This window comes from Pteronotus mesoamericanus, unplaced genomic scaffold (genome assembly GCF_021234165.1).
Source record: "Pteronotus mesoamericanus isolate MK-2021 breed Mesoamerican mustached bat unplaced genomic scaffold, CSHL_Meso_final contig_50, whole genome shotgun sequence".
Classification (NCBI taxonomy): Eukaryota; Metazoa; Chordata; class Mammalia; order Chiroptera; family Mormoopidae; genus Pteronotus; species Pteronotus mesoamericanus.
The window spans coordinates 41,416,437-41,430,587 of NW_026555186.1; the positions used below are offsets into that span (position 1 = coordinate 41,416,437).

Here is a 14,151-nt window from a genome sequence, read left to right on the forward strand (position 1 = left end):
TCTGGTTATAAACTTTCTGTTAAAAAAGGTGTGTTATTGGAACATACATTTTTTATTAATTTGCATAATATATTATTTGTGTTCTTAGTTCACTTTGCTTCTCATTACTAAATGTACTAGAAGAAAAATATATGTCTGATACTAATATTGTTCGTAATCCTATCTCTATCTTGGAGATGTTATGCTCTGTATGTCCTAGAATTAGTTTGGTTAAAACACACACACACTCCCACACCCACACACACCCCCACACCCTTGCTTTGATATCAGTGGTTTTTCCCACAAGTACATGAGCATTTTGAAAGTACACGAGAGATGTTGAATATATGACTGGTCACTAGATTTCTTAGGGAAAATATAAGGAGTGAAATTATTAAATAATAAAATCAAAATTTAAACAACCAAACAATAAATACAATAAAATTAGTGTGGCCAATTTCAAATCAGTCACTTTAAAAAGAGACATTTATTCCACTGCTCAGAATATTTTTTCAAAGTCCTCTTTTGGGAATTTTGGGTGCCTTTGTTACAAATCCTGTGAAATATCCTTAGTGATGGTGAATCTTCACCAATTAAGGTTATATTTTATTTTTAGATAAAGCGAAAAACCAACCAAACCAAAGTTTGCTTAAGGAAATAAGTGACCTAGAATGGTGTGTTTATGTGGCTTTACATGTTTCTACTGGTAATGAAGACAATTCCAGATAAAAATTACAAATATGTTCCGAATATCATTAGAACATGTGATTAGCTTCCTAACATAATGATATCAAAGAAAAATTACTTTGAGGTATATACCTTTTAATATACTTTCTTTTTAAGTAGAAGTACAGTTTTTATTGTGACCAAAATGAATTCTAGGTGAACCAAAAATCTGTTTCTTTGGTTGTCATAAAATTTTAGAAGAAATTACAAGTGATTAGCTGACATCATAACAAAATGAGAAACTTTAGAGAATATATATATTGGTATAATTGATGGTTAAAAAAATGATGCCTTAGAAGAAAATGCATTTAGAAAATTAAAAGAAAACAAATAGAATAAAGAGGTTTAACAAATTAAAAAATTAAATTCTTATACTCAGTGACGAGAAAGGTACAGTCTCCTAAGCTATGGGAGTAGGAATTGTCATCACTTTCCTCTCAGGCAAATTGGCGGCAATATATGAGAAATGACTGAAAAACCTGTTATTCCCTCTGACCTAGTGCACTAATTCATTAGAATGCACTTCAAGAAAGTTACTATAAATGTGTAAAAGATTTATATTCAAGTGTTTTGTCCTAGTAAAAGAAACATAAATAATCTGATGTCCAACTATTGGATTAAATTAATAAACTTTGGTATTTCAACTTTGGTATTTCCATATGATAGAATAATTAATGGCAGGAAAAGGTTGATATTGTACAGGTTTTCAAACAATAGCACACTACAACTGTTTTGCTTCTTTAGACAGACATTAACTTATTTTCAAATACTCTTAATTCAATCATTTAACAAGGAACAGACCAACGTGTGTGTGCGTGCATTATAATTTTCTACTTTGAAACACTCCCGTGTTGGCTATGGCGCATGCTCTCTTCATTCCTGGAGACAGTGTTATTTCTAGTCACAGAGGCTGTCTCACTAGCAATGCCATAGACTTTAATCCCCCTTAGAATGAGGGCAGGAACTGCTGCTGCCTCCCACATGGAGCTGCCTTCTTTGGTGGGCACATTGTACTGCTTTACTTTTTTCTGCTGAGAAAAGAGGTTCCTACTTATTGATACATTCAGAGTAGGTGATTTAAAGCTTGTAATTATCACTTCAAAGCTGAGTCTGTTTTTAATGACAATTTTATCATAGAGAACAACGCCCCCCAACCCAATATCTTTTCTATACCAGATGACCACTTAAACCCTATCTTTCTGCAGATCTTTGCATCTTCTCACATGTGTTTTCTTTTAGTTAAAGTTAAGAGTATGATTTTGATTATTCATTTATTTTAGTGTGTTAAAGCTTGAAACAAATATTTCAGTTTTATTTAACAGTTTATAGTAGTCAAAATACCTTCAATGAAATAAACAAGCCTGCATTCCGCTATGTAACAGAAGGTATTTTCTCAGTACTTGAGAAGAAAATCCCCAAAAGGGGACCTTTTAGGAACCTTGGTAATGTCTCAACTGGAACAAAAGGATTTTTTAAGCTAAAAAGAGGTTATTGAGAAAAAGATGATACTGAAAAATTGAAGATTTTTTAAAGTTTGATTAAAAATCACATTTGATATGGTTTTTCAAAAATATTGATAAAATAATTTTAATCACCAGGTTTATATCATAAACTAAAGAGGAGATAAAATACATTCCATGTTTAACTGTAGAGCTAGAAAATTAAAGAATGTTTTTGAATTTTGTTAATATGAAAATATTCTATCTAAGCCATAGATATAAAACAGTTCCATTTCTCACTTTGGCAAAAGGTCATTTCAGAGGAGCAGTCAGAACCCGCGAGAGCTCTGGTCCTGCCACTCACTACTTGTGTTACCTTGGGCAAAATGTTTTACTTCCTGCCAGGTACAAAAGGCATAATAATGCATACCTTGAAAGTTCATTAAAAGATAAATGAAGTAACTTATAAAGCACTTTGTAGAGTTCTTGGCTCATAATAAGCTCCGGATTAGTGGCAGTTGTTGTTATTACTAATCCTAGTTCTCATGCTCACTAAATATTACATTGTTCCCTTCTGAATTACCCCCCACCCCCACTCAGTTACGTTGCCTCCCCAAAGTCCATTTTGACTTTGACTTTTCCAGTTTCTATTGATCTCTACTGGCTTCATAAAGGATTTTTACCCCTTAACCCAAAAGAATTATAAGCTTCTAGAAATCAAGATAGTGCCTTTTATCATTTCTGAATTCCTTAAAATATATCATATCCCTGTTCTTATTATTTACTTCATATAATAAACCACAAAATTTTCTATCTTAAAATGACCACCATCTCATTTTGTCTCATGATTGTTATGTGTCAGGAATTTAGATAGGGCTTGGACAGGTGGTCATTCTATTTTATGGGGTATTGACAGAGTTACTTAGTGGTAGATGGACTGGCATGAGAGTTAAAGATGACTTTGCTCATATTCTGATGCCTTGGTAGGGCTGGTGGGAAGATTAGGTTCAGCTGGGGCAATGAGTAGGCGTGCTAGTGTCTGCATATGAAGTATACATGTTGAATATTAGCATGGTGGTCTCATGGTAATTGTTGAGCTTCTTATATGTCAGCTCATGTCACTAAGGACATAGCCTTATATGACTAAGAAGTTTCGCAGCATCACCATTATTCGTTTAAGCAGCCACAAGCCCACCCAGTTTCATGGGGAAGGAGACACAGATTCCACCTTTTGATGGAAGGAGTGTCAAAGAATTTGCAGCCATGGTTTAAAATTGCCACAATCCCCTATGACGCAAAGAGTCCTTGGAGAGTAGACACTATGTCTTGGTCATATTTATATTGCCAACAAGGCCTTGCAGATAGAGCTATTTTAAAAATAAACTTTTAATAAGGCATAAACTTTTTTTAAAAAAATTATTACAAACAAGATTTATTCGTATTTTCTCTATTTAAGAAAATAAAACTAATTATTTTAAAGTTCTTTATACTACAGTCTAGCCATTACTGAACTTTTCTACCATGAAACCATTGGCCATATTAAACATTCCCTTATTGCTGTCTCCTAAGCCTTGTTAGTTTTTGTCTTAGTCTCTTCTTTTTTCACTGTCGTATCTGCATGTGTGTGTGTATGATTTAAAGTCAGAAGATTTGTTTTGTACCAATAATTCTGTGTAAGCCACTTCTTTACTTCAGAGCCATTTTTTTCTTTTTAATAATAATAATGTTACATTAGACAATATTTAAGTTTTCATAAGGCTCTAATACTCTGTAACTATGGGTTGACTATTCTTATAATAATAATGGGAAAGAGACAGAGAATACAGAGTGGTAGAAAAAAATGCTGGTATCAGACACAGATGAAACATGGATTTTTGTTCCAGACCCTGACCTGCTAGTGGTGTAACTTTGAGGATGATAATAATTTCTCTTCTGATAGTAAGTCTCAAGATTGTGATAAATTCAATGAGATAATATATTCAAAAAATCTTGATAAACTATAAAGAGCTACATTTAATGGTCAGGGAATTTTTCTCAGACTTCAAAAAGGGGCCGAGTGGAAGAAAGAGATCATAGAGGGTTTAGATAGGATGTGTCCTTAGGCTAAACATCAGTTTGGAGCATTTCTGTGAACAGGCATCTCGGCTGGAAATCTCCAGCTCCAGAACCTGCAACTAAACATCACTCCCCCTCCTTGGAGGCTGCATTTCTAATCATTGAAAACATGATAATTCAGCCGCTGAGCCAGTATAGAGAAGTTATTCATTACTGGGTTCAACCCAAGGTCAAAAACATCAAACCCCAACCATTAAGCAAAATGGTGACAGGCTTGGTAGTGATGACCCAGAGCGAATATATTGCTCATGGGAAACGAGGTCAGGAATACAGCAGGCCCGAAAAAGGTTGCCAAGTCAAAGTCAGAAACAACCAGCTTATAGACCAGACATGTATGTGAAATAGCACATTCCAAATGAAGTGGAAGAGGACAGCAAAGGAGAGGTCCGCCACCGACAAACAGGAACGGCACTGGGAATCCTCACTGTCTGATGGCATTTATAAGTTTTGCTTATGTGCTCCAAAACTCCTCCTTCCTCTCAGTATAGACCTCCTTGCTAAAAATGGCAGTCTGTTTTGGCCTCTCCAACCCAGAGTAGAGACTAGGCTCATTTCTTGAAATCCACCTGCTCAATTAGCGTCAACTCTAGCACTTTAGGAATATTATACTTTAACATTCCCAGTAGAAAGATGTTAAATCCAGTAGGTTAAGATTGCAGAATTTCTTTAGAAGTTTGTACTTGTGTCCTCAGCAATAAGAATTGTTTCCTAACATTTCTTTAATTTATCTAAGTTTAACAACAACAAAAGAAAATAGCACTCATGATAGGGCACAGTTCTGCGTCTAGTGCCGAGGTATGAATGGGACTATAATGGTTTAGTTATGGGGCTGTAATGTGTGATAATGTATAAAAATATAAAAAGGAGTAGCCAATTTCTGTATTCTATTCTCTATAGAGCTGGCTATAGAAATACCCACCCAGATATGAAAGCCAAGAAAGGGTCATGCTCTGCCTTGCCTTTGTTTAAGACACCTTCTTCAAGCCCAGTTTTTGACCTGCCACAGCTGAGGACTCTCACACAGCTTTGGGTGTCTGGGAAATGCCTGTTTCATTAAGGCCCCTGAACCCTATCATGTTACACTTCAGAAGTAGTGACCAGCTTACTTAAAACAAAGAAGCTTTGACCTTTCTCCCCTTCTGAAACCAAAAACAGATGAAGTTAAAGTGACTCATTTCCGGCTTTAAATATGCTCTAAGAAAAAAATTTTCAAGTAGTTGTGGGCCTCAGGGTTTTGTTTTGTTTTGTTCTTGGTTGTTTTTGTGACTTATTTTAATTTTGTATTTTTACACAAATATCTCATTCCCTTCTTGTCAAGGCCAACATATTTATTACTTATATTCATAGTATAGCCATACTTTTTTACTTATAGCTTGCTCTCTCTCTCTCTCTCTCTCCCCCCGCCACTCCCTCTCGCTCTCTCTCTGTGTTGTTTATAACCATGACCCTTGATACTCCAAGTCTTAAAACAGCTTGGCTTTCAGCAGCTAAATCTGACAAGGTCAGCATTTTTCTGTTTATTCTGAGAATACTATTTACCCTCTGGGGTTTTTTAAAGCAATTCTGTAAAACATCACTTGGAAAAAGTTTGTAGCATCATAGAGTCTTCCATAAAGTCAGCTCACAATAAATAACAACTTCTTGCCCTGATCTTTCAACTCTGGGACAATCATCACTATCTAAGTATTCAGGGCCTAAGTACCTGCAGTAACCAAAAATTTTTCAAAAAAAATATACACTTAAAAGAAACTAAATTATTTAAAATTAATTATTTTCACTCCCAAAGAATATCCTGCTAACTTGAATCAAAAACTAGTCAAATAATTCATATGTTTTGCCCTTCAGAAAATATTTCATTGGAAATAGCATAATATATTATATTACTTATTTTAATTTATAAACAAGAAGAAAGAAAGAAGGCAGACCTCTTCAATAGTCAGGCCACGAAAAAAGTCTACTTTTGAACAGACTTTATGTTGTGAGGTAGTTGGGGACTCTAATTTGTGCTTACGGAAATAAAAGCTATTTCTGAATGGGGGAAATTGAAATTGTTATTTGAAAAGAGACTAACATATTTGTCAAAGATTCCAAGATAATCCAGCTGGCCTGGGTACAGCTTTATGTTCACTAGAGCTACTGCAAATGCTTCTGCCTCACTCAGCATGAACACATCAGATCCCCACAGACCTTGGGATCAGGCTGAAAACATAACTTTGTAAGTGTGAAGTTTCAGTACAGAACATGTCTACATGACACACAAAATTTTCCTCCAATTAGCTTGATGGTGAAGACAAAAGATGGAATACCTTCAAATCCTGTTAAGAAGAATCTTATAAACTGGACTGTGAGAAGAAAATATTTACCACTAGCAAATGCACTGCTCATTCAGAATGTAGTGCATTAAAAAATAGGTGTCTATTTGGTGGCAGACAGGGGAGCGTAGGGGAGAGAGGATACTCATGATATTGGGAATGTTTTGTGGTTTCTTCAAAAAGTGTAGGGATAGTTGAATTTGGCTCAGGAGAATCAAGGAGCAGGTGATACCCGAGAGGAAAAACACTGCTAAGTCTGCATTTATTTCTTTAGCTCTAACTGTACATTAATTCAATAAGATGGTCTAATAAAATAATGCATTTTTCAAAATGCTTTGCTGGCATTTCTTATTTACCCAGGAACGTATCTTAGAATTGGCGGAGAAGCTCTCGCTGTAGGCCGCTCTGGCCTCCAGGGGTCACCCTTCCCTTTAATGACTGTACAACAATAGTCTGAGACCCCACTGCGAGGGGCTTTGGTCTTTTAGCAATTTCTTTTGCCCTGGTAATTCTGAGAATCCCAGAGATTGCTTTTATGTTCAAGAAAGTGTGCTGGTTGTCACTTTCTCCCTCAGACAGCAATCTGCCTCTGTCTGCTGCCACACCCTTCTGCCAGCAACCTCTTGCTGCCAGAATCTGGCTTCCCTAAAGCCATTTCTGCTCCCCTCTTGCCATTTTATACTAAATGTAGACATGGGCTTATATAGTTATTCACTACAGCAGAGTCAATAGCAGGATGAGATAGTTAATAAAAACTTGGCGGAAGGCTTAGGCAAAACAGAAGGAAAGAAATTACAAGGAAAAATAGAAAGAATAGAAATATAGGACAAGATATTAGTTTTGTCTACCTATCCCCAGAATGTGTACACTTCCTCAGGGCTTTCCTACTACATGTCTCTCCTTTACACACACGTACACACACAAACACACATCACCCTTCTTAGTTCATGTTCCACTGGCTACCTTACTTTTTTCTCATCTGGAATTAAGTCTCTCAAATCCTTTGTGACTGCCATGGTGGGGAAAATTTGTTTTCCTAAAAGGAAATCTAATGTGACACGCAAAGAATATAACCCTTTATATTATCATATATGCCAGTTTCTCTCTCCAAGGCCTCAAACTTTCTCATTTAGAATAAAATCTTTGCTTTATCTTATTTTAATGAAGTTGTGGGGGGCAAGCTGTGTGATTTAAAAGGCAGGATATTTAAGTATTCTGATCATTCATTTTTAAACAAATATTGGCATCCACTTGGGTACCCTGTCCCAATGGAGAGTTAATGACTAAAATGAAGCACCCAGGGTATCCTGAGAGCACGTAGAATGAAAAGAAATAAGTGATGGGCAGGGACACAGTATAAAAGGACGAGGCAAGAGCTAGATCGTGGAGGCTTGCAGGTTAATCAGTTCAGATCCTAGGACAGTGTAGGCTGAGGAACTGTTAGGAATTAGAAAAAATGGTGACACTTTTGGGGGAAAAGCAAAGACTAGAGGGATTGCGTGTGGAGAGGCAAGACATGGAAAAAAAACTGCAAATCTGATCTCAAACTAGGATTTTTAATATACTGTATGTCCACAGTGAAATGGATTTCCTTGTTAAAGGCTAGATTGATTAGAAAAAATCAGGATGACTAACTCTGGGTTATCCAGGGGCAAACACCAGAGACATGAAATAAAAGTTTCTCTGAGGTCTGCCATTGGGTTTTCACGTGTCCTATTACCCAGGAACTTCAATCAGGCATTTAGGAAGGGTACCGGGTTTGCAGGGACACCAAATATTTGTTCACACTTATTTAAAATCAGGACTCATGAGGGGTAGATTAAGAAGGAAGATTCCTGTTGGTGGCAGCTCTGACCCAAACTTGTTTACTTCATTTAGTAAATCAAAGACATTTCTGAGAAGATATTCTGGTCACCAGCTATTCTTATCTGACCAGCTCACCCCCAATCCAAGTAGCCTTTCAAACTATTTTTCCTAGCAGGGTATATAACTTTCCTTTGAAATTTGTAATAAATTTGATTCTTATAGCCTGCTAATTTGTCAATGATACCCTAGTATCCCTTAGAGACAGGGTCCCCAGGCATAATCTAACTGGTCCACCTTTCAACATGACTTTGCCAGTCTCGTGCCACTACTACCTGGAGTTACTTGCGTCAAAACAATTGGACACATCTCACTCCCTATTTACCTATATGACAGAAAACAAACAGTGCATTTTGGAGCACAATACCTTTTCTTATGAAGACTCCCACTAAAAGTTCTTGAATTTAAATGAACAGAAGTGGGAGCCTCAGGGCATAAAGAATGGCAGAAATGGAGGACAAGAGGCAGAAAATGTATATCCAAAATATTTTTGAGCCTCAGTCATCTGGGTGTGATAAGTCAAATGAGGTTTGGGGCCACCTCTTTACACTGCTATGTCTTAAGAAAATATTTAAAAACCTTTCCCTAGAAATGTGCTACTTTCTAACTCACCTAGGAAATAAAACTTTGGACATCTCAATTCTGCCATTTCATTAACATGTTTTGCATGTAAACTCCTAATTGGTTTCTTTATACTCACTTTTAAAATGAACATGTTCTTTTGCATTAACATTTTATATAAAATCATGGTCTAGACATGTACATGTACTGCTAAAATTAAATCATCAATAATCACTATCTAAAATGAATTACATTCCAAAAGCTCTGGCTAATGATTTATCTCTTCTTCATGGAACCGATCTCTATCAGATTGATTTATGTAGCAGCCAATCATGTTTCAGTAAACTGCAGCATGCACATGCATCTTTAAGTGATGATAAGCTGTGACTGTCCATTTGTTTGTACAACACTAGCAATGAAAAAAGAAAAGAGAAAGAAAAAAAGAAAGTACCAACCTCTTTCAAAAGCTTCACACGATGACCGAATTCTCTAAAAAATGATAACGGTCAATTCTATACCAAGTTTCAGAATAACTGATATAGTACTAAGCATATGCAAAAACACACAAAAATGAAGAACATTAAAATGGTGACATTTGATACAGAGAATTATTTGCCTTTGCATGTTTACATTATTTGCCTTGATAGCAAGGTACCTTTTTGCACATTTTCATTATTTGCTTTGATAGTAGATGCTTTTGTTAGTTGTTGAAGTGATTGACAACCTCATGCTGTTCTATTTAATTGCCTTTTCTGCAATGCAAGGTTCTGTGTTTAGAAGACGCTGTTTCATAAATAAATCCAAAGTGCGTGCATGTGTACGTGTGTGTACTATAGAGGTTTCATTTCTCAAGCCAGTTCTATAACTGTTCAGCTACAGCTGTCGTCATATTTATCTGTATTTACATTAGGGTTCATTCTCATCCTTCATGTTTTTTGCCTTTTCTGTGTTTAAGGAGATTAATGGATCTCCTTGGGAGAATGAAAGCCTTTTTATACAGCTCATCATGTTTGACGGAAGAGTGGAGGTATTGGACATACAAGGTTTTAGCAAAACATGTAAAAGATTCCAACTTTCAAGGCCTAGACAATTATTGCCCACAAGACTATTTCTAAGATTTGAAACCTATAAGGATTTTATATTCTGCCTGAATTACCATCTAGTTTTTGCACTGGTTCTACCAATTAATAAATTCCAAGTAGCAATCTTATCCCATTATCAAAATATAATACAGAAATACTACTGTAAAAGGGTTTGTCATGTGATGATTTCAAAAAGAATCTCTCACTGAGAGTTTGGTCCATAGTGTTGTGATAGATAACAGCTATAGCTCAACATTAAGATCTTCAGTGATTTTTAAAAATTAAGTTCAATCAATCTTAAAAGTAAGTTAGTACTATTATTATGTCTTATTATACATTTTTTCAGGATGTATTTCAAAGTGGTGATTATTCTAATTTTTAAAAAGTCAAGGAACATATAGCAAGGACTCATGGACAAAACCAAAGGGGAAGAGCTGAGGGAGGGAAGGTGGGAGGGGGCAAGGGAAAGAGGTGGGGGGGAGGCAGAGACAAATGTATTTAAAAAGTAAATAAATAAAAAAAAATAAAAAATAAAAAATTTGCTCACTCTTGGTTAATTGTCATAGATCTAGATGATTTCTAACATATTTGGTAACAAATTCTGAAGGGATTCTACAGATCAACACACATGATATAAATACTATGGTGACTATTCCCCCAACCCTATGTTGTGAATTTAAATAAAAAAGACAGTGATTTTAGAAGTAAGGAGATAGAGAAATGAATCTCAGACTAGTGTTATCAACTGGTCTGAGAACTAAAAGTTGAATCAAGTGTGGTTGTTTCCATTGTTAAATGAGGCAGAATGATATGAAGAAAACAGTTCAATTTAAATCCCGATACTACCATTTGTACCTATGTGAGAACCTCTTAACCATTATGAGTTGTTTTGTTATCTATAAAATGGAAGTCCACAATATCTACTTTATAACAAGCAGCCAACCCTGGATGGCCTAGAAGGGAGAGAGTCATAATAGTAATAGATAGCCTTCACTCCTCACTGTCTGAATCTCCCTCTTATTGGCTAAACCCAACCTGAATCCAGAGGGCAGGGAACACACTGATGTAGTTCATAGGACAAGTCTCCAGGGCAGAGGCAGGGGAAGGAATAGTGAAGAGTTAATGAAAGATAAATGAAAAAATTTAGATATGAAAGAAACAATCCAGAGAAAACCACATTTTGATAGTATAGTCAAAACAAGACTATGCGTGAGGTAAGATATAGATAGAGCTCTAAAGAATGAGAAGGAGCCAACCATACAAAGAGATAGGCAGAGTGAATTCTAAGCAGAAAGAGTTGTTTTGGCAATGGCTCTAGGACAGGAAAGTGCTCTTTGTGTTATGAGATTTGAAAGAAAACCCATGTGCCTTCATAAGTCAAGGTGAGAAATGTAGACCTAATTAATTGTGCAATGGGTTTTAAGCAGGAAAATGACACTTGGAAGAATCCTTCTGGATGCTGTATGAAGACTAAATTGAATGATAAAAATGGGGAAAAATTTTAAAAAGAAAAAGAAAAAAAAAACAATTTTTTAAAACTAAGCATACAATAGATGTGATGCCACAAGGCAAAACCAAATGATTAACTACTAAATGAGTCATACAGACCACAAAGCTTACAAGTGTTCAGAGGAAAGATAATGGCTTTCAAGTTCAGTTAGTAATGAAGGTTTATGGAAGACAGGATTTAATCTGGACCTTAAAGGCTAAAATAGAATTAGAACAAGTAGAGATAAAAGGGGAGTCAATTGCAGAATACAAAGAAATGGAAGTCAGGTAGTATTTGGGAAAGAATCAAGGGGGATTTTTTTTTTTTTTTTGAGAGAGGAGAAAAAGATGGGATTGAATCCAGGAAAGTGGAGGATGGTTCTGGGCATTAGTGAATTAATTTTCTGCTCTTCCCAGATAAGTTTTAATTCTTAAAGAGGTCTTTTAATAAGTTTAGTGAGATTTTCAGGTGCTTTGGACACTAAAGAGATAATTTTGGATTTGCTTTCTCAAATCATATCACATAACCAAACTATCAGCTACTGATCCAGTTTATGCAAAGCTGGGTTCTGAGTAATAATTCCCCGAGGCTTGCCAAGCCGATGACATAAACACTGATTACATTATCTGCTATTTTAAAGTATCCACCTCATTGCTTCCTTGGTGCAGAAAACTGAGAACAAACTATATATTTTTTGTTCTCACTATTTTTTTAACCTAGGAAATCTGATATAATTTAAGATGAAAAATGAGTGTCTTTTTATTGGCCTACAAAACACTGTGAAAAGTATAGACAGCATTTATACAAATTTCTAAGAATTTAATTTTAGTTTTAAAAGAACACTATACAAAGCTATTTTTGAGACATTAAATCTTCAACCTCATTCTTGTACTGTGCATCTGTATTTTATATTGAATTGTTTGGTTATTTTTTCCTCATAGAAAATGGCATATAATTTTCAATTTGTGGGTTTTTTTTAAGTTTTAGAAAGTGTGTATTTAATATAAGGGATATAATTGGCAATATACTTAATTCTATAAATAATCTATTGGTTTCAATATATATTCAATCAATTATATAAATATTATATATTGGTATGGAGAGTCAGAACATTTATATTTTTAATTATTTTAATCCTCACCCAAGGATATATTCATTGATTTTGAAAGAGAGGACAAGGCAGAGAGAGAACGAAACATCACTGAGAAAGAAACATCAGTAGTAGGACAGATCCCTTCCTGGGGATTGAACCCACAGCCCAGGTATGGGCCCGCACTGGAGATCAAACCCTCAGCCTTTTTGGTGTATGGGACAACACTCCAATCAACAGAGTCAGAGCATTTAAAACATTTGTTCAAGATCACATAACAAGGAGACAACTAAAATCGGAATTGAGAACTGATTGAGGAAAATTATGTTCTTACATCGCTTATTTGCAATACTTTGAACCTCCCTCTGAGGGCATCAGAGTCATTTAGTAAAACTCACAATAGTCTCACTTTTCCTTTGAGGAAAGTGAAAAGTTATACATACGTTAATATTTCAGAATAAGGCTAGTAATGACCAAGTTAAATTCAGGTAGAGATAAAGCAAACTAGGAAACTTAGCCAACACTCATGTTACAAAGTGGCTCATTTATGGGACCCAAACACTCCTCAGTTTGCTGTTGTTTCTGTAATTGATTAATTCATGGCTATCTCTCTCCATAGATTAAGAAAACGAACAATTGAATATTAGTAATTCAAACTGATTCATTCTAGAAATGCTTTTGATGCTTTTGGCTTCTTTCCTATGCCCAGCTGAAACCCACACTTTGTTGAAAGCTTTGCTAAGTTTCCCCCTACTCCATGTAGGCTGCCTTCCTGCAGAGGCCATTATCTCTCTCTCTTTGCTCACCACACCCCATTACTTTGAGGCATTACTTTTCCCTAATGAGTGCAGTCTTAGGGGGATAAATTCAGGTGCCTTTCTTACCTCTAAGACTTAGAAAGAGTTTGGCTCCTTCTGTCAAAACTTTCCTCTTACCAACACATTACAGCTTCATTTAAGTTTGGCCAACTGGATCCTCTTTGCTGGGACTTTGACTCTTGAGCAGAGTAATGCAAGAGCAGAAGAAAAACAAAACAGAAGAAAAGACTAAATAGGCAGAGTCGTTTTGAAGGACCACCTCAGAAGCATACATGAGAATTCAGTCAATCTCTGCTGACTTAATTTTCCATGAGCAGAGTGCATAAGAAAAATAATCATCAGGTTCAAAAAAAACTACTCATGGATTACACTTGCCTAATAAGATCTAAAACAGCAAAATGCAGACTATTCACCAATCACAACATGTATAAAATGAAGCCTGATTCATGTTGAAGTTCTATCATCTTTTGCTAAACACTAGAGTGAAGATTTTTATCTCATTTTTAAAATCCATTAGTAAGACTAACAGAAGACAGAGGAATGGAATTAATATTCAAAGGAAAGTGAAGTTAATAAAGTGGAGTTTGTCATGCCCCATGACCTTTCCTGCAATATTTTAGTGCATTCCTTTGATAAGCAAATACCAAGATCACATTGCATTCATAACACACTAGGAA

At 35.6% G+C, this 14,151-nt stretch overlaps 1 pseudogene; it reads left to right on the plus strand.

The window, feature by feature from the left end:
• The first annotated feature begins 4,368 nt into the window (after positions 1-4,368).
• The window catches only part of LOC129074512 (dnaJ homolog subfamily A member 1-like), a 36,004-nt pseudogene continuing 26,221 nt past the window's right edge, over positions 4,369-14,151 (plus strand).